Source organism: Falco biarmicus, chromosome 7, assembly GCF_023638135.1.
Source record: "Falco biarmicus isolate bFalBia1 chromosome 7, bFalBia1.pri, whole genome shotgun sequence".
NCBI classification, from domain to species: domain Eukaryota; kingdom Metazoa; phylum Chordata; class Aves; order Falconiformes; family Falconidae; genus Falco; species Falco biarmicus.
This window is the reverse complement of record NC_079294.1, coordinates 32,486,549-32,514,230: the sequence shown is the minus strand read 5'-3', so window position 1 is coordinate 32,514,230 and position 27,682 is coordinate 32,486,549. Positions and strand designations below refer to the sequence as shown.

The following is a 27,682-nucleotide window of genomic DNA, read 5'->3' as shown; positions in this document are numbered from 1 at the left end:
TAGGCATGGTGGTATCTTTTTCTGGGACTTGAGGGAAGAACTGAGTCTACCTGTTGTTCAACAGTGTCAGTTTGTTCCTTGTCTTAGCTTAGCTGTGATGAGGCAAGCAAATCTCAGCTGAGAATCCTGAGGAACCTTATGGATCTTCTGTACCTTTCTAGCTCTTTTTTTTTAATTTTTTTTTTCTTTTCCCCCTCTAGATTCCACCCTGAGCCTGATGGCACTGGTAGGAAAGGCCCTTTAATGTGTAGGCCAGTAAGCCATAGTAAGGTATGACAACACAGCCCCCACCCCCACAAGTTCTAACAAGTGGGTCAAATCGGGAAAACTTTTTTCTGGAATTTTCTACAGGGAAATAGGCCTGAAAAAATGATTAAAAAAAAATAAAATAGTTCAAGATGCCATTATCTTCTTGTTCATTGTGGAGGAATGAGATAAGGCATGGCTATCAAGCTTGAGTTTCGAAGTGGTCCATCCCTCGCTGGGTAGTAATGTGAAGCATACAGAGTTCTCCAGAAAGTCAAAGTGTAAAATCAATAAAAGGTTCTGCTTCAGAGACAGGTGGCCAGATTTTTTGCCAGTAGGGGAACATCACCTACTTAGCATAGATTTTCAGTACAGCATATTAGCGATGGTGTTGAAATATAAACCATAAAAAAACGTAAAGATCCTTTTAGTTTTTTAAATTTAGGCTACTCAGAATGAAGCAACGACTGGGTTCTTTTTGCCCCCCCCCCGAAGGAACATCAGGCTTGACTTAAAAAGAGAAATTAACTTTAGTAAAGCTATAACATCAAGGCACAAATTTTTAGGATAGTTACCATTTGTCTTTCAGACAATCTTCAGTGGTCACACTATAGGAATTGAAAGGAGAATATCTCTACGTCTGTCTGAAGAAGAGTTTACAGGTACTGGTTTCTCATTTCCTCATAAGAATAAATGTGTGTCGTAATTGTATAAATAGAGCTAAGATATGTATATGGTTAGCAGCTATTCTTCTTAAGTAAAACCATACATAAAAAGGAATTTGAGTAAAAACTGAGGGGACCAAGTTTTTGAATACACATGCCCTGAAAAGGGGTAGTAACAAAGCTAATCATAACTTAGTGACCAGAAAAAAACACAGAGAAGCAGATTTGCTGCTTGGCTGGGCTTCCCTTAACACTTCTGCTAGAGTCCAGGTGCAGGTTCTGTTCCTTAGAGGAAATCTCCATGTCAGTGGACACAGGCAGTACTGACATGTAAGTGGGTTTTATTTTTCTCATAGCTGTGATTATGTCCTTCCTTATTGTAGAATGTGAACAATACTTTCATTCTGGTGAATCAAATAACTGAGGACCTTCCTTATGTTATGAAAACAATATAATTTACTTTTCAGCTTAATCACCTCCACTTACCTGGCTTATACTCTCTCCCTTTTTTTTATATATATTTTATTGGAAGCCTCATGCTAACTCTTAAATGGAAGTAATTTTCTTCTGTTAACTTGAAAATTTCCTGTAGTTTTGAGTTCCTGTTGAGCTCCCACTGAAGTCACTGGGAAGACATCCACTTGGGCTCTGTAATTCATGTGCATTTGAACTTAATGCAAAAGTCCTTCAGCCATAATATGTGTAAATTCCAGATGTCAAGTAAAAGTTGAGAAACGCAATGATGTGCAAAGGCAGCCTCTTCTGTTTTGCTTCTATTTTTTCAGGCTCTTTAGGTAAAAAGGGTGGCACATTCACCAGCTACCTATTTTTGAGATAGCCCACCTCTTGAGGCAAATAGCCAACTGCTTGCTCCATTTTCTTTTGCCATATGGGCAAGATTTAGAGGGGAGGAACAAGGGCCGTCTTCCTCAGAGCTTTTATTGACATCTAGGATGCTTCAGCTAAATTCAGATTAGCTGCATCTGGGCCAGCTCCCACCCATTGCCTCTGTTGTCAGCGGAGCCATGTCAGCAGCAGTGGGGCACCGCTGGGTTTTCATACCCTTGGATCATCCTTTCAAAATGAGATGAATGAGAGAAAGGCTCCTTCCTCCCCATCTGGGGCTGGCACCCAGCTGATAAAATGGGTCCCACACGGTAGCTTGAAGCTGGAAGTCTTCATTCAGGGGAAGTGATGGGTCCAGAAGAGATTTCATGTAGCTGCAGCACGGCCAGGGAGTCAGTAGTTACTCCAGGGTCACACTTGTCTCTTTGCTGAGGTGAGGATGATCATGATCCCCTCTTCTTTACTGCCACATGTCCTGAAGCAGGGGATTGAGTATGAACTGCTCCAGCTGTTCCAGTCTTTGTAATAACCTGGTGCTAAGTTTGCAGCCTTTACTTGCCTAACTGTGAAGCTCTGAGCTCCATGAGGGGATTGCAGAACCACCAACCCAGTCCTCAGCTATATATATTTTAAGAAAGCAGTTTTCACAGAAGTACTTGAGTGCCACTTTGGCATCAATTTTAGGGTAAGGTTTTTAACTTTGTTTTATAAATGAGAATAAGTAACATAGAGGAGCAGTGCTATGGTTGTACAAGCTGCCAATTTCACAGCTACCAGCGTTAGCACAAGTACCAGTGAACACAGGTATCGTTAAGCATAGGTATCTCTTTCAATGTTCTTATACCACAGCCACCTACACCAGTCACTTTTGCTGTCATGTATTCAACCTCCAGTACCCTGAATTTAGGCAAGACCCTGGTGTCAGAACAAAACCCTCCCTGATTTTAGTGGAGCCTCAGTATCTTGATAGCCCTATTCTCACACATCTGTAGCAATTAATACAGTATTTTGCAGCACCAGTTTTTAAGAAATTATTGCTTTCAGGGTGATTCTGTCTGAAATAGCAGGGCATTATGGTCCTGCCAGCAACGTTCACCACCTTCCTCCTAGCTTTACATAGTGCATGTGCTCCTGGTACAAGAGATCTCGTTATACAAACGAGCATGGCACAGGCAGCTGCCCCCCTTGTCTGGCCAAGTGGCTGCTGTGCAGGGCCATGCCAGCAAAAACCTCACTTAAAACAAGGGCAGAAGTTCCCAGGACTGTGCCTCAACCACGGTGTTGAAGTTGCTGGTGGTGAATATGGGAACAGATCTATGGAAGATGTAGTAACCAATTTTTTGTGGACCAGATGCCTTTTCTGGGCTTTAAAAAGTTGCCATGTCTGTGGAATCCATCAGCTCGAAGCATTCCTGCACTGAACACTACTTGCCCTGAATTCCCAAGGAGTGCCCCCGTCCCCAGCAGGTACAGCAAGGCAGAAGAGAAGGGCAGTTCAGACCTTCCTGACCCACCTTGCAGAGCCTTGATTACAGAGCAAGCACACATCCTTGTGCGCGTGCATCGCAAGGGTACTCCTTATTTTACGTAACATTTAGTTGCGAGTCACTAAGTTAACATAAAATAACCACATAGCAACTTCTGTGGAAGGTTTCTTGTAAAGGAACATTGGTTTATTGGCAGTTTAGCTAAGGTGAAGAGTTACTTCATGCAGTAGCTAAATAAATTGCAACAGAGCCTATGGCACATGGGTTACAGGAACTAAACTAAATGTGAGTACATAGTCCATGCTAGATATATAGCAACTGCTTTTTGTGTAGGATATGGTGTGTTGATGGGTGTCAGGAAATCCCAGAAACTACGGTGACTGTACCAGGCAGTGGTGGGGGACCTACATAAACACCTGAGATGTATCAACAGTTAGAGAAAGTTGTAGGCTGGAAATATTTCGGAAGAAATGCCAAGATCAGAGACACTTAATGTACAGAGGAAAGGAACAGACCTGGGCAACTCTGCTCACAAATCAGCTCCCCTGAGAGGGGTGAGCATTGTGAAGGAGGGCTGGGCAGTGGTGGAAACAGGCAGAGCCAAAGTTTGCTTATTCCAGCATCAAGTTCTAAGGTGATAGTGGGACATGCAGGAGGGACTGGGAAAAAGAGACCAACTGAACCAGAGCCTTGCAAGGAGTAAAGGTTGAGCTTGGTCACTGGGTACCGTGGAAGTCACCAGGTTTTGCCACTTCCAACAAACTTTAGACCTCTGAGGTCTAAAACAAGTCCTGTGGAGTTTGTGACTGCTTGGACCCCTGTGAGGACTCCATGTCTTAACTGCAATAGTGAAAACTGCCTTGCATCCAAAGCAGGCTTGTGGTGAGAAGTGCTGCAATTTGTCTGCTGTGCCAGCAGCAAAGGTACAGGCCCTGTGCCAGCCATGCTACAGACAGCCCGCACAGTAGGGTTGCATTTGCTAGGTGGGAAACTGGTTTTGCTGTTAAGAGATAAGACTGTAGTTATGACCTGGCATCACTCAGCTTAAAATCCCCTTCTGTTTTTCACCTCATTGTGATCACTCACGTTGAGAGCATCATTTGCTCATCCCCCACATTGGCACAGTCTTCTGTCTGCTTTGAAAAAGCATCTCGACCCTGAGCGTTCACCGGGACGATATGTCTCAAACTAAAGAGAAGCAATTGCAGCTTAAGGTTTCGGCTCTCTGGTACAAGAGAAACAATAATAGGTAGGAGTAAGCCCATCAGTGATGATTTTCAGGGGACGGCTTTAAGCTTTTGATGGATTTCCTAGTAAAGCTAAATCTAATCTAATGTTCGGAAGTTGATTCCTTGCTATGATCAAAGAGGTTCTGAGAAGGCCCTGAGTGAGCCCAGCTGGAGAGATTTGGGGCTGGCATGAAGCCACAGGAGACCAGGAATTGTGGCAAGCATGAAGAAGCAGATGAAGCTGCAGTTGTAGTCAACTGAGGAACACAATTGTTTTTCAGGGCTGTAGGTAACAGCAGTATTTGACAGCCAAGTTCTAACTGGGTCAATGGCATAGCCATAAATCCATGCATCTGCCTGATTTTTTCTAATATTGCAGTATTTTTGGACAATTTCACCCAGCTGCCCACCGCAGAGGTCTCTAGTCGCTGGGCTCCCGTTGTCCCATGGCTTCCTGGAAGCACAGCTGGAGTTAGCTTTGGGGAATCTGGGCAATGCAGCGTGGCGATACTGGAGATGGAGCCTTTAAGCCTTCAGCTTGACTCCCTCAGCAGCCAGGGGCTGCACCACCAGAGGCTCATCCCTTTCCCTGACCCACTGCCTGAGGGCTGGCGCCCAACGCTGCAGCCTGGCCGTACGGCTGGGACTGCTCATCAGTGATGGTTACTGCAAGAACACCCCGCATCAGCGCATACTCTGCCACAGCTGCCTACACACCTCCCTCACCTGCAACTGGGGTTATGCCTTTTATATGATGCTCCTGAGACTTCGGTATCATTTTCTCCGCTCCCCGTCCCCAGCCATCTCTCTCAACTGTCAGTGTTTATAACCGCTGTGCACAATTACTCTCCTCTCCAACCCCTGCTCCACCCCAGAGGCAGCTGTATTTCCACAGCGAATGAAGCAATTCCTGTATGTATGATTTTTAAAGTACTTTGGGACCCTTTGGGAGAGAAGGTGCTATTGTACAAGTACAAGATATTATTAAAACAGGAATCTGCGTAATGGGTGATAAATTTTGATACTGTATGTTTAATATAATATGACGGTTGTAAATCCAGTGAATTACCATAGGTATTTGCTGTGCAGTGTGTTTATGAATTGTTTGGGCAGGTGTTTTTCAAGTCCCAGCTTTTCACACGAAATGTGAATTATAGGACAGTTTAATAATAGTTCATACTAGACTCCAATATGACACAATTAGCTGCAGAAATATTATCACTTGATGGCTGAGCTTGGTTGCTGATTAAATTCATGTATAAGAAGGTAAATGAAAAAAGCAGCACAGAGAAAAGAGATCTGCAGAAGGAAAATTTTTGATCTGTCTTTGATCTCTTACAAGCAAATATCTTTTGAAGCTGCAGAATCTATAGTTTTGGTATTGTCCAACTGCATTATACATGTGCTTTCAAAGGGGTTAAAAGCAGTTTATTTTGATTGGAATAATGAAATAGTTCTTTAAAAGTTTATATTCAATAGTTATACTACTAATATTTATTGATGTGAAGGGATATCTGTACTGCACATGTTATTTGAATCAAACCTTGCTAGGTAGCTTTTAAATCAGATCCAAAATAATGTAATTCAGGATTACATAGGGTCGGAATTTCTTATTTTTATTTTTTACTGACTTCCACATAAAACAGACTTATAAGACCTTGAAAAAATGTTTCCCTTCTCTGAAGAAGAGAGAAGTGCTCTATTTCACTTTTCCATCTGCTTTTGTACTATGAGCTGAATCTCATCCTGAGCTGACATTGCACCAAACAGCACAGCAGTAAACTACCTAGAGGTAGGGCTGGGTAGACGTTTTAAAACTTAGTGACTGAAGAACACATCTTCTCCATCACTGTAGAATTTTCTGACTGTAAGTTGGGCTGTCTTTAGTTTTATTAAAGCCTATCAGTGTCCTTTGGGCTGTGAAGCCCTTTGCTTTTCTTGTAGGCGTTTGCAGCTCCCAGGGGTTTGCTGTGACTTACGCAGCTCCGTAGCCATCGCTGACACCTTCCAGCCAAGTGAGGCTCTGGGCTGGGTTTTGGAGGTGCTGTGCTCCCACCACTCCAGCTGACATCCAGGGCGGCTGAAGGTGCTGGGCATCACCAGCTGCCTCTCCAAGCCCTGTCCCACCATGGCTCGTGCCTCCCTGAGCACCTGGGAGCAGGCCCATCATTGGGCATAGCTGAACCTCACCAGTGCAACGCTATGAGCTGGTAGCTCGGCTGGAGGTTTAGTTAAACATTTTCCTTCCCCTTGACTGGCGTGAGGAAGGCGTCTGCAGCCCACCCCCCTCCCCGCGCCGTGGCTTGTGTATGTGTAAAAGCTGCCCTTGGCCCCAGATGATATGTTTGCATTTCATAATTAATGCTGAACTCGACTTGAGGCAGATACAAAAGGACGATTTTTTAAACAGATGTTGCAGGTCACTTGTAAGTTATTTGTCAAATAAGTTTCAGAGCGCAAGCCGCTGCTTTTGCCATTGTAACCAAAGGCGTATGCTGTTCAGCAGCAGTAATTACAAAGCCAGGGCAACGCAGGGAAAATTCATCTTATTTAAAAGTGTTTTAGTGTCACCAAACAGCTTGCTATGCCATTAGGCAAGTTTTGCTAGACACGTTTAAGTTGAGGGTTTTAATTTGTTTGAAGTATTCTCTAAAACAGAATTATGTTGGAGTTTACATAAAATGAGAGAATGACATGAAAAGTTTTAACTTAAGCAGCAAAATATAAAGGCTAATCTTATTTAAAAGTAATATGTGTGTCTTGATTGAGTGCCCAGATACACTCAACTGGGACATTTTAGTGGAATCGGTTCTAAGCTGTTACACTGAGTTATACAGAGTAGGTTTTCCTGAGCTCACATTGCCAGACCTGAAATACTCTTGTGGCTGCATTTAATAAAGAAACGAAAGTCTTGGGTAAGGGGATATGATTTTTTATGACAGAAGGAATGCAAATAACTTTTAGTCTCATTGCCTAGACCGGGTTTGGTCTGATTTGATGGAGTTTAATAATGACTTATAACCTGTGCTGACAATGTGCAGACCCGCACAACGTCATTTAACTCATTTATTCTGCTTGCTGTAAAAACAAAGAGATGGCAAATAAATATATGGAAAGTTCATTGTTTGTCAGAGGGCCCAAGCCAAAAGTTTTCAGTGACCTTTTAAAATATGGTCCCAGGCTAGTACTAAAATGTCTGTCACTCAGCGCACACACTTGCACAATTTGGCCTTTTAACCCGTGCATCTTGTTTTTCTCTCTTTCAACTGGTTGTATGAATTTCAAATCAGCTGCAGCTATTTAAGTTTTTGCATTGGAGGATTACTGTAAATTGCAGTCTGACAATTACAATGTACAGCGCACAGGAGAGTTATTAATGGATAGGCCTACTGATGGCCTTTCAGCGCTGACGAGGGCCTGGTGTTCCTCACCCATAATTAGATCCAGTGGTTGGGGTCTGTGCAGATGAGGCAGAGGAGGGGGTCGGCCATGGAGCGCCGCTTTATCAGAGGAAGATATCAATTGATCAGAGATAGTTACTATCGGCAACGTCTAAATCTCTAATTCACCTTCTTCTTAATGACTTGTATTGGCTTAAGAAGCTAAGTTATTTGACAGCACGGAGCTCGGCTGACAAAGCCGCGCAGGTGGTTTTAATAGAGGATTTCTGTTGCTTGAGATTTCACTAAAGACAGAGCAACAGTTCAACAGACACAACAGAGGCCAGTAAAAACCCCGGCCCACTGCTCTGCTCACCGAGGATACCAGCGGGGCTCAGGCTGCAGCGAGCTGCTGCTCCCATTGCTGCGGCACTTTTTCCCTTTGCAAACCCCGCACAAGGGTTTTCTCTGAGGCTGCAGTATTTATTTTAAGGAATTAACCTTATGTGGGCATAAATTATACTTGACAATGAAAACCCTTTGCGGGGAGGGGGGTGGTATTTATTGGGTTTTTTACTTCCCCTTGAAAAAACATTTTCCAGAACATAATGCTCCTGAAAAATTAAATACACTTTTTAGGATTAAGAGAGAGTCCAATGCACAGGAAGAACCAGTAAGGTTTGTAAAGGTTGAAGACGATGGTCATTGACCATTGATAAACCCAGAAAATAAACTGACTGTAAGCCAAGTGCTTAGATTAGATGTGGCATCATGAACAAAAATTTCAGCTTTTTAATGAAGTCACCCAAGAAGCAACAGTTTTGTGCTTAGATTATCACAGTGTAAATCCAATAAGAGATGGGCACCTAACTCCCCAAGGCGCTGCTGATCCAGCCCTGGTCCTTTCTAGAAGGATTACAACCACCTGCCCAGAATTTTTCCGTGCAGTAAAGCTTGTAGCCAATCTGATGCTCTCAGTATGTCCCAGAGGCTTTTTATTATTATTATTCAGATTATGTATACCCATGGCAAATATAGATTTGGGTCTGTTAAGGCTTTTTTGCAGGGTAAACATTTGTTTAAAATCTTGTTCCAATCTCTTAACACATATGGAAGTAAAATCTAATTGAGTAGATCACTGGCACAGGCAGAACTTTTCTGTTGTTGTTCTTGAGGGAGAGCTCAACAGAAAAGCAGGTCTGTGAGACTTTGCATTTTAGCCTTGAATGGAAACATATTTATCAGTACAAAGCGTGCTTTTTAAACCATTCTGGAACTAGCAAAATTGATGGACCTGTTTTCTGGTTTCACTGCTAGGTTTGTGACCTCACTCTGGTACCACTTCTGGGTTCATCTCATGGTTTTTACTTGTGAGCGCTAATTTGCCGTTTGTACTTCCACTGAACTTGCGACCCATCTCTGCGTGTGATGACTTCGCAGCTCCTAGGTGAGGGACCACTGACCTGAAGTGTTGAGAATAAACACTGTGCACCTGTAGCGTGCTGTGGTCTCAAGATCTCAAAGTGCCTTTGAAATTTGCTAATAACAGTTTATAAAGCCTTGAATGTTATCCCTGTCAGAGGAGAAAACAAAGGCAAGGCAAAATAAGTAACTCTCCCAAAAGCAACAGATTGTTAAATAGTTCATGAAGTGAATTTCCCAGCCAGGGATATAGACTGAGCTACATCACGGATTGAAATCCTGATCCTTTCATGCTGATGGTGAGAGTCCCATTGGGTTCAGTCTTGTCACGAGCTCACTGGCATGTTTTTTGCTTTACGTGAGGAGAGCAACCGAGGAGCCCAAGCCACAGATGAGTTACCACATAATTATATATAAACTTTCCTCATTAAAATGAGAGCTGTCATTTTGGAGCTGACTGGGCTAGCTAGCTGGGGTGTCAGTGTCACCCTGAATTTAATATGGATGTACCAGCACAAACCTAACTGGAGAATGGTGCTGAGTTGGAGGGCTGCTGCTCTGTACTGTGAAGCAAACCAAAAGCATGGTGATAGCAGTTGTCTTCAACCCAAAATGTACCTGTTCTGCCATGGATAATGAGGGATGCCAAACAAGTCCTTTTTGGAACAGGAGTGTTAGTCAGCTTCTTGTTATAAAACAATTTTTTATTTTGTAGTTGCATGTGCTTATGACCTTAGACTTCTGCTTTTTTGTGTTTGAAGTTACATTGTGCAGGGGAAGGTTTCTTCACTGACGTTAGTAGCATAACCTGCACAGTGAAAAGCTGTTACTGACATCTTTGGATGCTATTATTTATCCACAGATTACTAGCAGTGGTGGGGCCAATAAGCAATATGGCTCTACAAGATCCCAGTGTACCACAGGAAGGTGTTTTCCTCCTATCCCACGTCTTGTGTGAGCAGCCAGGTATGGGTGCTGGGGCTGGCCTGAGTCTCCGCCGTGCTGTCTGCAGCTACATGCCAAATCAGCAAAAGTTAAACTTCTCACTGAGGAAGACTTTGGAACTACGAATCAACCACAATCCTTTCTCTTGCTGTAAGTCTGTCTTTTTTATTATTTAATTTTCTTTTAGGTATGGATTGGAATGTTTCAATTACTTTATTTTACTTTACCTGTGTTCAAGGACTTGCCAAAAGAATCGTTTTGGATGCAAAGAGCAAACCTTGATTGCTCAGCCCTTAAAGGTGACAGTTTTGGCATGTTTGGAGGGTTTAAAGCAGGGGGACCACGTTCTTTGCTTTTGTAAAAAGGGTAACCTCTGCTGACTCAGTCAAGCTCTGTTCATTTAGACAGAGAAGATAGGGCCCAACCGTTTGCTCTGTAATGGTTTCCATAAGACACATCTCAGCTCAGTCCCCATAACAGTCTGTGTGGTGTGAATAATCGCCAAGCTGGTTGCAGTTTTGAGCAAGCCTGTTTGCACCATGATCTGATCAGCTGAGTTTTGCAGAGAGACATCGCTGAGCCATTCTGTCACTCACAGCCGCATTGCTCTTGCAGTTCACGTCTTCCTATGGGGCAGCGTGACACAGGAGCTGCTGGTGTTACGTATTCTTCCCCCTTTCACTAGCCAACGATGGCTGTGCCCCACTATGTTGTATTTCAACTCAAGCATGCTTATTCCGTTCAATTACTTTGAAGGTAGTTGCTGTCCGGCTTAATGCCCATTATCTAATGACATTGGGGTAAGCTGGTCAAAAGAGGGTGCATGGTGGGTGACCTTATTCTACCAGTGTGCCCAGGAACCAAGACCAAAATATGATTTTTTTGTGCATTGGAGCGTGTATCTATACCTCATGCTTCTTCACCAAATAAAAAAGTTTACTAATTCAATCTTTAGTGTATATATATATATGTATATATATACACTATAAATATGGGTGTATATGAATTGCTCATATATGACTTGCATGTCAAGCCATCTGACGACAAAGAAAACAACCAAGTCCACAGCTTCTGACATGAAGCACTGCTGTGAAAAGCATTATAATGAATAACTGACTTCTGTCTTAGTGGTGCCTTCATCTTTTTATTCCTTCTTAAAACAAAGTCTGTTTTGACTGCTTTGCTATGCTGTTAACAGACAAATACACTCAAAATGTTGGCAGTTACGTTCAAGGCTGGATTAATATAGGTTTGTTTTTCTACTAGCGTATCCAAAGGCAAATACTCCTACTGGACTCCACCCTTCAGCTGTGAAGCAGGTTGTAAATCAGTTCCTTTTTTGTTGTTTTTAAAGTAGTTTAGAGGCTTTAAAATGGTATTTAACATTATTACAGTCTGCTTGAATATTGTACAATTTCTAACTACTTCTTCGTTTTCATATCCACTTTTCTGCCACTCAGAAGCTTCTAAAAAAACCAGTGCAGTCACCACTAATGCCAAGGTGTAGCAGAAGTGTTCTCAATGTCTGTTCTCCCCCAAGTATTTAGGTGTCATAATTTTTAGCTTGCTAAAAAAAGCCAGCATTTGCAGAAGGAAAGAATGAAGACCAGTTTTTCAAACTTTGTCCCTTCGTCTTTGAGGCTGGAACAGGTAAATTTGTCCTTGCTTCTTTCCCTAGGAAAGCTCCAGTAGGTGCACAGCCAGCGGTCCTTGTCCTCATGCTGCCCTCCTTAATGTAGCACTAAGACTATGGAAAAAACTTTCTGCATCTGGAAATATGGAAGGAAATGGCTACTGGATCAGGAGTCAGCAATTCTGATGCTAGCACGCGTTCAGACACATCCATCAAGCAGTCCATGACCTGTGAAAATTAAATCCTGTAATACCCTTTTTCATTTGTTTCTGTTTTGAAATTGTGCTCTCTGGGTTTATTCTCTTTACTCAAAGTCAGAGCAGTGTAATCTGAATGCTGGAGAAAACTGTTTGAGCTGATCTTCTTAGATTCTTGACTGGTTCTAAAAATAGGGCCCTCCTATCCATTAAGATAAGACTGAAACACTGGTGACATTAAGCACAGCTAACAGCCTTGGTGTTCTGGTCTGCAAAAAAATGTCCATCCTGTCTAGTAGGCACATTGTGTCTGTCTGGTCTCTCAGACCTGGGTGAGAGGCTCCAGTCTATCAGGTGCCACCTCCCACCAAGTCCTAGCGGCTGCTGTCCCCAGAGGGAGGGACCCAGAGAACATATAATGTTCCAGAGCTCTTGTGATAAAGCTTGTGTACCTTGTGTACCCTGGAAGGCAAATCTGTTTCTACCTCACCTTGTCCTCTTCTGATTTCATGTCTCTGAAACCCCCTGTGCTGTTTGTTTTAATTTTCTTCACCAGGCTTCCTTTACGTGGACTCCTGCTAGATCTCACGGACACCTCCACAGCCTTGCCCTGTGCTGGGGAGGGCATGGGAGAGTGGTGCAGGCTGTGCTGGGGAGCGCTCAGCCTCACTGATGGACAGACTGGCATCTGTGTGCAACATGCTGTGCAAACCTAAGGCTGATGGCTGTGTCGGAAGCATGTTTAGAGCTTCCCAAATGTAAAGACTAAAAGGTGAAAAAAATTATGATTTTTCAGTCCCTGTAAGCTAACCACTGTGTGAACTGACATCCAACCTTGCTTTCCTGCCCTCCCCTGCCCTCCCAGCACCATGTTCCTGCCTCTCCCCCAGCATCAGCAGCGACGTTTGCAGACTACATCCTAAGCTGGGCGAGGGACCTATCCCCATCGCAGTGTGTCTTTGGTTATTTTTCTGTTTTATGGTCATGCTAACTTCCAGTCAGATCAGGTTCCTTATCTGACTTACTGCGTAACTTTGGGAGCACTGGCATCGACACAAGGGAGAAGGCAGGGCTGCTGAAGATGGGGGAAGCATGGGCTGACACTAGTCTCCGCTTCCGCTGGTTGTAAGCTGCCAGGAGACCACCAGCCATTTGCTCCCAACCCTTGTCTCCTGTCACACCAACCGTGGGGGCACCACCATGACCTGGTGTCCAGGTTACTCGACGAGCTGACGCATCTGTGTGTGGCTGCACGGTCCCAGCACAAAGAAATCATGGGAAATGGATGATGGTGAGCGGGAGAGGGAGAGCTGGGCCGCCGCTCTTGGGAGCAGCTGGCGGCTGGGTCAGACTAGGTGTGGTGTGAAACTGAGCCCGCACGGAGGCACGGATCAAAGCACCATCTCAGGGTATTCATGTCAGACACAGCAAACGTTTAGCAATTTACTTCAGTGGCGAGATACAAGAAGTTTACTTAATACTTCTGGAAGATACCAGTCTGTGTGCTGCGGCTCACTCCCACTTGCTGCCTTCCCCATTCACTACGTGCACACAGACACGCACACATGCACACATGCACACACACGTGCGTGCACGCACACACACACACATGCACACACACAATGATGGCTTTGTTGGCATGGAAAAATGCTCCATGGGGAGCTGCACATCCCAGAACACAGCTCTGTTTGCATCTAGAGTCATGATGGATCACTGTGGGGAACCTTAAATCTCTGCAGCTCTCAGATCTCTATCAAAAATGGGAGCAGCTGGAGTATGCTCCATTTAATGCAAACTGCATGCGTAGCTGGATTCCTTACCACCTTGTCAATGCCACCCCCAACTGCCAAGGTCTGAGAGCCCCTGAGTCTACTGAAACCAAAGGGAGGTGAGGATTTTCTTTGACTTGGATGCAGGTTTTTTAAAGGGAACTTGGGAAATAATTAACACATAATTAACCTGTGGAACTTTCTGCCAGGAAGTATTACTGAGGCCAACCGCTCTGCAGGGTTAGGAATTTATATGAATAATAAGAGGTCCAAAGTGGAAAAGGTATCAGCCTTCAAAGTAGAGAGGACATCATTAACCAAAATGAGTTAAGGAGATGGTTTTCTTATGGATAAATTATTTCTTAGTGCTCTATTAAGGGATGTTTTGTGCCTTCCTGTGAAGCCTTTGGGAATAGCTACTGATGAAGACAGTAGAGCAGTGGTCTGATCTACTCTGGCAGGCATGTTTCCTATTAAATATACAGTATTGCAGATGTTGTGCTCTAGAGCTAATAGAGCAGCACTCACCCCGGTTCCTACTGTGCTCCAGAAAATAGTCGCTTGTTCAACCGATTTAAAAAATATATCTTATTTGATCCCAGACCTGTCACTCTTGTAGACTGGCATTATTTGAATGATTGTCGCTTCATCTCACTGACGAGTTGTTCACTAGAAATGAAAAAATACGTGTGGACGCCAGTCTGTTTAGGGAGTGAACTACGTAAGGGTGGCATAAAAGTGTCCGACCAGGTCAGGCTGAAAGGCCACCCTGCCCAGGATGCAGCTTTGCAGTGGTCTATAGGTGTCTGGGGAAAGAATATAAGCAACGGAGTAAGCAGAGTTATCCTTCCTGGTAGACCACCTGATTGTGGTACTTCATGCCTTCTGGATTCCTGGAGCTTGAGGCTGTGTCCCCACCACAGGGCTTAAGAGCCATTGAAGTTTTTTATTCCTTCTGGAACCTATCTTGTATTTGACCTCCAGTACATGCTGTAGCAGTGATACCCAATGCTGTAATAACCCCTGGGTGAGAAGGTACCTCCTTTTGGCCGTCCTGAGCTTGCTTGGCCCACTCCCATGGGGTGGACAAGAGTGAACAGTCATTCCCATAAGCTGTTATGGCCCCAGGGGCATTTCCTATACCTTCTGCCTCCTGCCTCCTCCCAGCTTATCATCCAGCAGATTCTGAGACATCTCAGAGCCTCTGGTTGCTCCCTTACTCCTCTCTTCCAAAGAAAAACTGAAGGACCTTTTCTCAGATGGGCTCAGCAAGATACACTGAAGTTTGGAGATACTGATCTCTGGTTTGCAAACCCTGTCCCCAAAGCGTAGGTTTGACTTTCTTTTCTCCTTATCCTTGCAGCAGGTCTAAGCTTTTGCTTTCTACTTTCTCTGTAGCATTTGTGATTTTGCACACTTCTACTGTACCCCCTTATCCTCTACACCCCCAACACATTTAGTCATTTCTTTTCAAAGTACCTTTTCCACCGACTGCTTCCATGTATGAAAGTTCAACACATCCTTGTTTTTTACTGCCCTCGATGGAATTTTCGCCAGTATGTTTGTTGCCTTTCCCTTCTGCAGTTCTGCTGCATCCTGCTAGAGACTGGGCAGCCGAAACACCATCAGGGGTTCACAGTGTGTGGCACCACACACAGTGGGGAGGCAGCACTGTAGTTTTGTTCTCTTAACTCTAAGATTATGTTTGCTCTTCAAACGACTATGAATCCCAGAACTGAGAATATCATAGGACTAACCACAATGAGAGCCAGTTTTATTTCCTAAATAGTTTTAAAGCCTACTTAAGGAGCACAGCTCCAGGAACAACTCCTTGAGACGACTCCTTGTGGGTATTTTCTCTTCACTGGGGAAATGAAACATGGTTCTACCTTTTTGACAAGAATGAAACTATGGCCATATTGGATTAGACCAGAGGTGCCTCTTGCCCACAGCCCTGTCTTTCTGATAGTGGCTTGTGGATGCCTAGGGAAAGAAACAGGTGATATACTGCAATATTTTCTGTATATATTTTCCATATTATGCCAGTCTGTGGCTTGGAAACTTCTTGGCTAGGAGGTTGCATCTGTTTTGGTTCTCACAGTCCTTGGGGCACCTTTCCGTTGTTCGCTTTAGCATGGATTTTTGAATACCTTTTATTGCAGCCATTTATTAACCTGCAAGAGGAACTTGCCCTTATCCTTGAAGAGCCTAGGTCTAAGGAAAAGTGGGGAAGAATTCTTGGTTTCTGACCTTTTTTTGAAACTCCAGACTCATTCATCTGACAGCCATAATAGCCATTGACATTTCCTTGAAAAGTATCTTTTTCTAATATAGTCTCCTTGTCCATTTGTCTATCCATGTCAGAAACCCAAGGGACTGCAGCCCATGAAAGCCCTCCAACCTAGCTTGAAACTAGCAGCCTCAGACCGCGGCGAGATGCACAGCTCTCAATGGGCAGCAGCCCTCTGCTGCCATGGCTGAACTGTTATCAGTACCCAGCAAGCCAGATGAAAGCTAGCTTTGCTGTCTGCTCAAGTTGCAGTCACACCTCCAGGTTGCCATATAGACACCCCCGTCTGCCTGAGAGTGTTACACTACATGAGTTCTTCCAGTTATAATAAATTTACCGTGAAATATTAAACACTGGCATATACATTTTTTTTGGCAAAAAGAAGCAAAAGTTGGAATCTGAATTTAAAACTGTAATGCAACAAGTGAACATGCAGATTTATGGGCTTAACAAACACATACAACTTTTGAGACAGGCCTAGCAGACATCATGCTTTTAAAATGTCACAGTTCATGTAGCTGTCACTTCAAACACTAAGGAAACTGGCACTCCCAAAGTGCTAGCAAGCTCTGGCTGGACAGTAACAAGACTCAGAGGTCTAAAATTAAAAACTGTCCAAGAAAACGTATAACTGCTTAAAGACCTCATTCTGAATGTTTTATACCACACTCCAGTTTGCAAAGAAATGGTTGTCTGATCGGCTAAATAGAAATGAGATGTTTCCACCACACCTTTGGTAGAGGAAACAGAGCTGTTTGTAATGGAGCAGCTTCCATGGGGAGCGTCAGGAGTCCTGCTGATTGAAGAATGTCTTCTCCTATGAGGTTTGCTTGCCTTTCTCTGGCAGATGTCTAATCAGTGATGCTGACATATGTTTTACACAGTGGCCCATCTGAATGTCAATGATAAATAGGATGTATTCTAGTTCTGCAGTTATCAAAAGCCTCATTTCAATTTACAGGTCAGATAATTTTTCTTTCTGCTACAGCATTTTAGTAATGTCAGCTTGGAACTCTCATTGCAGCCTGTTTCGGCAAACGAGGTACACTGACCTAATTGAGACCTCTAGTATAAACAGACAAAACTCCCTGAGTTTTGAGACCTGCTGCCCTTCTCCTCCTAACAGCAGCAGACAGAGACCCCTATGGAAGCAGCTTTCTCCCACTGAAATGCACCAAATCATTCAATAAATGAACCTTTTTTCTTCTGGTGCTCCAGAATGTTAAAATAAACACTAGGACTCAGAAAACGAGAACACATATTATGAATTCCAGTAAGACTTCACTCTTCGAAGAAACATGTTTGTGTTTGAGTTTGGGAACTTAAAAATACAAATTTTCTGGTGAACTGAGTCAGGAGAACTCTGGAGTGAATTTATTCTCTGTTAACAGGATATTCTGCTGATGCACAGCATTAAATAATCGTAGATCAGATGTTTTAAATGTTATTTTCCATATACCTGGGTGTAGTTTTAAAACCAGTCGCCCCCTCCTCCTCATACCAGAGACATCATGCTTGTGTTGGATTTTCCTGTCCTTTCCCTTAGGGTTAGTTGTCAGCCAGATCAGCTCCCTCATCCAACTGACCTCACCCCCGGAGTCCTGCTGTGAACACAGTGAGAGACAGGTACACGTGGCTGAGCATGAAGGAAAGAACAACTCATGTCCTTTCAGCTCCAGGTTCAATATTACCTTTCTCAAACTTCTGATGCAGCTGTTGGACACTAATTAGTGCACTGACTACCTCATTCCACCGAATTCCTTGTTTCCCTTGATAGCTCCAGTCACGCTTCCAAGCCAAAGGTTTCTATTGGGTATGGTGGGACTTTGAACCTTGGCTTAATTAAAGCATATAATAGAAGCAAGCTAAGTCTCATATATAAATGTGGAACCATGCTTGAAGCGCATTAGGATGAACAGGTTGGTTGTGGTTTATTCTTTCTTCTGAGTTCCTTTTGTGAGGCAAATGGAAATAAAACAGAAAGGAAAAGAAATACTCTTCCTTGCGGGGATGAAGAAGAAAAACAGGGAAGTCCATTAAAATCCTAAGACTGAAAAAAAAAAAAGTCAAGGAAAGAAACAATTCCTGTGTTACCACCAAGGGACACAGCAAAAGTTAGTGTTGTCGTTTATTGTTGGTCAAGCTCCTTTTCTTGTCTCCCCTTAAAGAACTGCAGACAGCAGCAAGAACCACGATGCCATTGCACCTCTCCGGTTTACTGATCTCCATTCTTTCCTCTGCCAGACTGCCAGGCTCCTCAGAAAAGCCTTTTAGCTCATGAAAAGTTCAAGGATTGCTAGCTTGTACAATGAATGTCTCAAAACAAGACATTATAATTAAATTCCAGACTTGTTACTGAGTTGAGTAATGTTACAACAGACTAGTTTGTTTGGAGATTTATTTTTTTTTTTTTTTGATATCCAGCACTAAACTAAGTAAGGCAAAAAGAAACTTCTTCAAGAAAATGAGGAAAAGAGGAACCTCCAGTCTCTGGGTTATCAGCCCCTTTTTGCCCAGAGTTTGTAACATGCACGTGGTGGGATAAAATGCAGTACAGTACTTTTTGAATGATACTAGACAAATACTTGCAATAAAGTAGTTCTTGCTTTCTTAGATAACTGTCTCCTCATCTGAGTGGCAAAGCTCCTTGCTCATGACTGCAGATGGAGGGTTACTGCCCAAGACAAGGTAACAATTTTATCAACAGGGCAAGAGGGGACAAACTGTACACAATCTCAGCTGAACTAAAGGATTTGCCTTTCCTGAAGCAGTTACCAGGAGAGCCCATCACAGGCTTCTTAACATCTTTCCAGTATTTAGGGCCACTTTTCTCAGACTGAGTCCCGTGCTTAGATCCTTGGGGACACAGCTGCCAAACCCAGGAATTCTCCCATGTGTGACCACATGTCCTGCATGTCCTTCCCCTTCCAGTGCATGTCTATCGCAAGCCTCCTGCTTCCAGCCAGGCTGATTAGGTGTGTGGCTAGAGTTGACCGGCTAGTTGGGATGATTTCTTTAATTACTCCACTGGGAAGATTAAACTATTTCCCTAGCTGTGTCCAATGAGCTGGCCATGTATTTGACACCCTCTATTTACAAGGAGATGACAAGGCAAAACATTTGGTATAGGGTGTAATGGATGGATGGATTATGCAGAAATTTGGAGGCTGAGTAAGCAAGATATTTAAGAGAGGTATGAATGTGTAGATTGAAACACTTGGATTAAAAGCCTATGAAAGATTTGAGTCCTTTTATTCTTGTGCTGCCCTAGATATCATCACAAGAGTAAAATGAAAGAGTGGCTCATCGAGAGCGCTTTGGGTTCCTGGCGTATCTTCCCACAGACCAAAGGGATTTTGAAAGTGGCCTGAGGTGAGAAGAGAAACTAGTGAGGGGCAGGATGTGCCTCACACACCAGTGGCCCTTGTGGTGTCATAAGCAGTTTCTGGAGGATCTGAGGTCTCTTCTGACAGCTCCATGGGGATCTGTGGTGGCTTGGTTGTTGGGTAGGTCAGGGTAAGTATTTGCACTGGCACCTCCCAGCATCCAGTGCTGTGCTCAGATCAAACCTCCAAAGGTGTACAAAATCAGCTGCTTCTCACCAAAGCTTTTGTCTTTGGCTAAGGGAATTAATAAGAAAGACAGAGAGAGAGAAGGCCAAATGCCCAGTGGGGCAGCATGGTGTGGGCAGGCTGCGTGGTGACAGCCTCTCCCCTGGGCCATCACGTGTGCCTGGGCAGATCCAGCAGGTAACATGGCCCCTGTTACCCTCTGCTCAGCAATGTACATTTTTCACCACAAGGTATTATACATTTAATATCTCACAAGACTTCTATGAATTCCAAGGTCTACATGTCATGAATGAGATGAAATATTTTTCACAGCATAAAAAAACCCCCTTTCATCCCAGAGACAGCAGTCCTGGACTTTTGCATTTCTTCTATCGTACGTTTCTCCTCAGCCCAGAAGTCATCTGTGGTTTCTCTGGTTTGTCCGTTAAGCTCTTTCGTGACCCCTTTAGTGGCCCACAGGCTGCCTAGCAGAGCTTGGTCCTTGTTCACCAGGTGGAGAGGCTGCAGGTCCTGCTGGATGTGCCCGCTGAAATTAATGCAGAAAGCTGCCCACACTGTTTTAAGTTGTAAAGCTCTCCCATCCCTCACCTACTTAATCTAACAGCTTCTGCAAGCCACTTGTAGAACTTGCCTATGTGTACGCCTGGTCGGCCCATTTTCTGAAGCAGTTTAACCTTGCTCTGAATGAATGCAAGCTTTCTCTGCTATGGCCTGTCTTGATCAGAAGTTACGTTTAGTGCAGCTCTATTAATTATTAGAAAAGTAGACTAGCATAGATACAACACCGTGCTAACATGACCCCATTGCTTGTAGCATGCTCTGAGCATGTGCAGAGTGAGCTGATGTTTGCCTGGAGGATACTGTGTAAAAGTTTTTTAGCCTAAATTAAAAGGAAGGCTTGTATAGCATCCAGCAGAAGGTCTTGCTCTATGACAAGGTCTTTTATCTGCACTGAAAAATAAACAAGTATCTCATCCGTAGCTAATAAATATCTTCAGGATTTAGTCCATAGAAATGATAAATGGGATACGTCTGTCAGATTAGGAGGTGTACATAAGACTTCTCAATTTTTTTCTTACTGTGGCTGTACATTAATGGAGACACTATGCCAAAAACTGCCCAGTATCGTGATATGCAGTACATTGCATAATGCCCCCCCTTGTTGGGAGAAAAAAAAAAAGCAGCAAACCTAACCAAGCAATATTTTTTCTTCTCTGACTGAAGATATGTGAATTTTTAGATGTCATGGTGACACAGAAAGCTTAAAAAATGAAATCAAGTTCACTATTCAGGATTGAAGAGCAGGAGAGCAGGCAGTAGTTGCCCTACATTTTTAAGTAAATCAATAACAGAGAATGTTTTAAGTCACTGTCTTGATTTTGTGGGGCTGCACTGCTGTTCTTGCACAAAGGTGCATCCCACCGTCTGTTGCCCCCTCTCTGCAATCACATTGCCTCCCTGTGGTTGTGTCCACAGCAAACACTTTGATGTGGAGAAAATAATGCTGCACACAGTTTCACATTTTTTTTATTTCTTTTAATGCAACATTGGATCTGGAAATAAAGGGGAAAGTGAGCCTGTGTCAGCAGGCAGCAGGTGCCCCCAGATAGCCAGTGGCCAGCACAATGCAGTCTAGTTGGGTTCTCACCTACAGATGTTTCAGTAACATCCCATTGTAGCATCCTGCGGTGTTAAACATCCTGTGTGAACAAAGGTTCTACCACAGAGACATTCGCCTGCTAAGTCTCATACTGACAGTTTTCAGGAAAATTGCAGTTGTCCAATTCACCCCATTACAAACTGTTTTCCATCAAAGCGGTCAATGCTCAACTGTAACCAAGGTTGCTGCTTGCATTGCTGGTGAAACACTGCCTGTAGGTGTGTGCAGTACTGTTGCAGTGCAACGCCTGACTGTATCACTGAAGTTCAGTCTAGCAAGTGCTTTCACCACCCTACCTGCTCTCTTATTCATCCCCCCACTTTATACAGTTCCTGCCCTCCAACTACGGTGCCAAGGCTGCCCGTATGGCTGCTTTGGGCTTGAAGAGTTAACTGATGTGTGTAAGAGCAAAGTTTGAACATTAGTTTTCATCTGGGGAGTGTACAAATACAGCCTACCACAGCTGTGCTACACTGAATGTCTTCCAATCTTCCCCTCCAGTCAGGTTTCACATCTCTATCAAGGGACGCGTAAATATTTCTGAATCTGGCTTGAAGTGATGAAGGTGCCTCAATACTATCTATTTTCTCTGAAACAGGTCATATTCCTCCTGAATTCTTCATGCTGAGGTAACACAGCTGAGTATCCCAGTCCCACGCCATCCCACGAAGGTGCCTCTCCAGTATCTCCCAAGGTCCATAAGCCCTCCTCATCGCACTCCCTCCCGCTCCCCCTGTGTTGCTCTGTGCACCAAGCCTGGCAGCCTGCGCTGAGCAGCTGTGCGGGGCACCGTAACCCTCCAGCCCCACACATGGCATCTCCCTGGATGGATGCCAGGACCTTCCTGCCACGGGGGCCATCTCCTCTCCCCGCACTTTGCTGTTGCCCCTTTGTCCCTCCCCTGCCCGTGGCCGGTGCTGAAGCTGCCTGCCTGCTCCCGGGCAGCCTTGTGTTGGTGGGGCACCCCTCGCTGTGTGGTTGTTCATAGGAGACCTTCAACACCGTATGGCAATGCATGTGGCTCCTACTGCTTTCATCAGTTGCGGTCTGTGTAAGAACAGAAGTGTGTCCAGGGCTCAGAAATGTCATTCAAGATAACTGCGGGCCTGGAATGAGTCAAAACCTCAGAGATTTCGGTTTCACATTAATGCCTCCTGGCAATGCACCCAGAAACTAAGAAGTCCTTTACAGGTCCTGTGCTCAAGGAAGACTTGCCCTGCTTTATACTTTTCAAAAGCTGGCTATATTATGCACTAAAATGGCAAAAATACTTTGCTGGATCTCAGCTGTTAAATCTTCCTGGCCTGGCATTTTACTCAGATGTTTGAGTTCTTCCTTCCCTCCTCACTCGCACCCCCATGACTTGAGTAATCAGGCGTATGGGCACTTAAGAAGAGTCCTCTTAAGGGTCTGTCTATTTCTCCGGGGTTTTAAATACTTACAAAACTCTGGCCTGTTGGCACCTCAACAAGTTTTATCTCTACATATTTCATTTATTTCCTGGAGCACCCAGAGTTTGGGAGCACAGAAGTTGGTTGTGTCTCTGCAGATTCTCTAACCAAATAAACTGCCATACCATACTGAATGACTAAGAGAAAATTAACAGCCTAGTAGTATGGCTACTTTACATCCTTTTAATGGTGTCCTTTCATTTCCATTCGCTTGGAAAGAACCTGACTACACAGCAAAAATAAATACCTGTAGGGTCACTGGGCCAAACACATTCCTGATTTAAGGCCAATGAAGTTACACATAGGACAAATTTAGCTCAGTGGGTTTAGGTATGCCTCTGTTTTCCATGTCAAAAGACTCACAGCTGATAGAAAGCACATCTCAGTACATTCACGCCATGAAATAAACCCATGTTTCATGTCATTTAGATCTGAAGACATACTGTATGTTTCATATTTCATGTCATATAGCCCTCAGAACACTGCATCAGCCTACTTCTGTCCTTCATGATGCCATCACCCATGCCAGTTGATGCAGCTGGCCTTTCAGGGATTTCTGCCCCTTCAGGCATGCCCGTGAATGGAAGAGAGACAGGGCAGGGGATAGATGCCCCTTCCTGCCCCAGCACAGAGGAGTGTAACACAGAGAACTGTGAAAAAGGATTCAAGCCCAAAGCATCCAGGCTTCCACCCGGTGCCTCCCTGTGGAAGGAAGTGTGGGGGCCACAGGGAACGGGGAATGCACCGGCACAGAACCACTGCGGTTTCTCTTTGGGCCAAGCACACGACACAAAATCGGTTTGCAGTTACCTTTCTGTTCCCTCCTTTTCACACACACCCTGTACTGTTGTGAGCCCAGTGTGTCAGATCCCACGGATCTATCCCAAAATATTTAGTTCATTTTGTACATATTACCTTCAAGTAATCATACACCACTGAGTCATACATCATGGGATTAACAATCCTACACATGGTATAAACAGAACCTAAATAAAATCCCAGATAAAGGATATTGCCTTTTAAATAAGTCCTGACAGCTGTGGAAAATATTATGCCCCAATACGACCCTCCCATACGACATACATTAATATGAAGAGAACCCCAAACTGTTCCTCTGGATATTTTGTAAGGTTTTATTTTATTATGGATTGGACATATTGAAGTAAGACTATAATCTTATTGTGCTCTGACCTGTGTTTTTACTGCACTGTATAAACAGCAGTTACTATGTTAGATGGAGAAATGTTTACAGAAAGAAGAAATAAAAACAAACGGATTTATTGTGTTGCAGAAATTTGAAACAGGGCCGAAAGGCTGCCCATGTGTTTTGTGCTTGTAAGACCTCTCCCTGATGGAAACAGACAGCTTAGACATGACAGAAGCACAGAGAGGTCCTGCACTATCAAAAATAAAATGTAATATCCGCACAGCACCGACTCCTTCCAGCCAGCCTCACCCACAATCAAAGTCCTCGATACGGCTCTTGCTGTTGTCTGTTCACATACAGCAGGTTTGGGATCTAATTTTTTTTATAGATTTTGAAATTGTTTTTCAGTGCTAGTGTAAAGTGCCAGATTGACAGCTCTGGAGTCTGGAGTCTCCTTTTAACCGCAGAAGGAGTGCAGCACGGGAAATGGCAAAGCAAACTTCCTTCCCTATCTCGCTCCCCATCCCCACCAGCACCAGGGAGGAGGAAAGAACAGCAGGTTATCTTCCCCGCTGGCTTCTCCGACATGTTCAAACACCCAGGGCGGGCAGCCACCAGCCTTCATGGGCTTCAGGATGAGAGAACCCATAAAATCAGTCCAAGTACGCAAAGCACTGGGGAAGGTAAGTCTTGGGAAACACTTTCCTCCTCTCTTTGAAAAGCTGACGTTTTCTCAAGACAAAGATTATTAGAGAAAACTGGACTTTTTCACATCGTGAGTTGGCTTCTTTTTTCTGTTGACATTTTTATTGACAAGCATTATCAAGATCAATGCCAGCATGATCATTTAGAATTTTCATTTTTCCAAATTTTGTGGGTTTGGCACAAAAGAATGCTAATAAACATGTCAGTGATATCCTTGATAAGAACATTGATTAAAAACATCGTATGCAAAATCTTCAGCTATAGAACACAGAAGTGAAAAACTGGCCTGTTTTCAACTCTACAAAATGGAAACAATTTTGAAATTTTTTAGGATTTTTCTGTTTTACATTTCAACCAGCCTTGTGATCCTCCAAGTCAAATCTCCACAGGCTGCTCAAAAAGGAAAAAAAAGGTCTCTTAAAATGAGATCCTGGCCCCATTGAAGTCTCTGCAAAGCTCCAGCTGAATTCAGCCCAGCTAGAATTTCACCCCTTATTTGTATACTAAGCAAATCTGATCTGGAGTCGGTAACACATAATAAACATGGGACCCTAGGATGCCATTTTTAGTCATTTTTCAGGGGAGAGCTGTGCTTTAATTTATTTTGTCAACTGTTTCCACTTAGGCTTTTCCTATTAATGCTTCTGTTACCCACTGCACAGTAAGGTTATACCTCATAGAAGTTCTTCTCCCTTAATAGTTGTGGCACTTTTGCAAATGTTAGTCTCTTTAATATGTGATTTCAGAATAACAAGTGCTTGTCAAACTGATTTTTTTGCTGTCTTAAAATGAGTGGATGTGTAAAGCAAATTGCACTAAGAAACAGGTATGATATGACTTAAAAAATGGCAGTGGCACCACAAAACGGGCTGAATTACCCAGAGCATCTTCCCAATAATAAGATGTCAGCTATTTGGCTGTTAAAAGGATGTTTCAGAATTTGTGGTATTCCAAATGAATTCTGCCCCTTTCAAACCTCCATTCTACAATGTCTGTGTATATATGAAAAATTAATTTCTGAGATTAAGTGTATATCAGATAAAACCCTGAAAAAATCTGACAGCCACCAAGTAGGATAAAGGTGATATTCTTTCACCTTCATAGAAGAGGAAATCGTCATCCAGGTGCTATTCTTAGGAACATCAAGAATAGTTCATAATGTTAAATAAACCAGGGATGTGAGAGGATTATCCTGAAATAAGAATTAGTCAGAAAACAGGAAAAAAAGAGTGATGAAGAAGTTTCCTTTTTTTTTTTTCTCTTTTAGCAGTGAACAGTACAAATCTTCCCCTCACAAAATGCTTCTTGAGAAGCTAAAGGCTAGACGTTCTGAAAAAGGCTCATAACAAATTCCGCTTTTTGGGTGAAAATTTTTGCTAAGTAATAAAGAAACAACTGTATCAAAATTAGCTTTTCTAAAGCTAAAACCATTCAGATTTTAAAGTCTAATCCCTTGGTTGGTCCAGGGCTGGACAAGTACTGGATAACCCTGCTGTGCTCCAGCTCCATCCTTCCAGCAATGCAAGGCTCCAGCATCTCACCCTGCAGGCTGTGAGCTGTCAGCCTTTCTGCTTGCAGTAGTGTTCACATATGGAAATGGTGTCACTATATCACAGTAAATGCTGAAAAAAGTAGATGTTGAGAAATCATATTGGTATAGAATCCCAAATTTTGGAGGAAAGAAAGAAAATATTTTTCTAATATTTGTATATATGTATGTATTTAAAACGGGTGCTTGAAGTGGCTTGGAGATTGGGAAAACCTGAGGGAGATGCCTAACTCCCTGAATGCAGGTGGTGGTAGGTAAACAAACATCAATTACACAGTCTTGTGAATTTTATCCGGTTTAGACTCATGGAAAAAAAAACCTGGAAAGCAACTGAAGAAGTTAACTATTCTAACTTTCTCTGCTGAGATGGCATCAGCTTTATCTGTTGTGTGGAGTCTAATCCACATCTTCCTAGCTTGGTGAAGGGTTTGAAGTGATTAGAAGTGTGTGATCTATGCAGATTGCCATCTGTCCTTGCTTTCAGACAGCAGGGTTCATGTATTACTGTGATACAGGCAGGAACTAAGTGATTCACCCTGATGCTGGAAAAGGTTCCTCAACCCAGCAATGAAAGTAGTTTGAGACTCCACAAAGTCTGTTAGGGAACTATGACTGGGAAATGTCCAGAAACGTATGGGCTGATAAGGTCTTCAAAACCTGCTTTATAGCAAAAATAGAAATAAATGTAACCTATTTATTTTGTCAGACAGAAACTGGGGCATGGTTGCAGGTGGTAGAGGAACAACTCTAACAGCTCAGTGTTGCTAAAAAGGATGGCCCAGATGCATGCCCTCTGCTCTGGGGGCCACCGGCACATCCAGGATCCCTTATGGGGAGGAGATTTTGGATATCAGATAGGTCTCAATTTTATCAGCGCAAAGGGAATAAAGATCAGTAGCTAAAAAGGGAAACTTTACAAGGCAGCAGTGTTTTCTTCACAAAAAGAAGCCAGTTACTTCTGACTGCTGGAACAACTTCTCCAAGGCTGTAGTGGATTACCCAAGCTGGAGATCTCTGTTAATGTTCTCCAGCTCAACCAGAAGGTATCGGTTTGGTTGAGGAATCGCGTCTTGACCTTTGTTATTTTATGGCTTTTGCTATATCAAAAGTCAGACTAGATGATCATAACAGCCATCACATCTTTGGATCTATTATACAATTTTAGAAAAACCCTACCCTGGTTCCAACGAGTTACATGTGGTATGAGTGAAAGTGGAGAATATTGCCTGTTGAGGTATGAGTACAAATAGGTACTGTGTAGCAAGAGAAAGTTAGGTGAGTGATTGTGTGAGCATGTGAATGAAATAAGACGATGCACTACAGAGCGAATGAGAGCTTGATAAAATGATTCTATATGTAAAACCAGCCATCTAATGGAAAAAGAGAGAACAGATGGTGAAATAACTCTCTAAACAAGCTGCTGCTTTAGACTTTGGCCTTCCACAAACAAGTTGCAAGTATTTCTCATCCATGGTCCAGTGATGAAAGA

The 27,682-nt window shown here is 43.4% G+C and overlaps 1 long non-coding RNA gene across 1 annotated transcript; it reads left to right on the top strand.

Moving 5' to 3' along the window:
• Positions 1–833: 833 nt before the first annotated feature.
• Positions 834–12,094, top strand: LOC130152791 (uncharacterized). Its single transcript, XR_008823112.1, has 4 exons — positions 834–908; positions 9,171–9,300; positions 10,138–10,370; positions 11,899–12,094. It is a non-coding gene; the product is annotated as an uncharacterized LOC130152791 (long non-coding RNA).
• Positions 12,095–27,682: the final 15,588 nt, after the last annotated feature.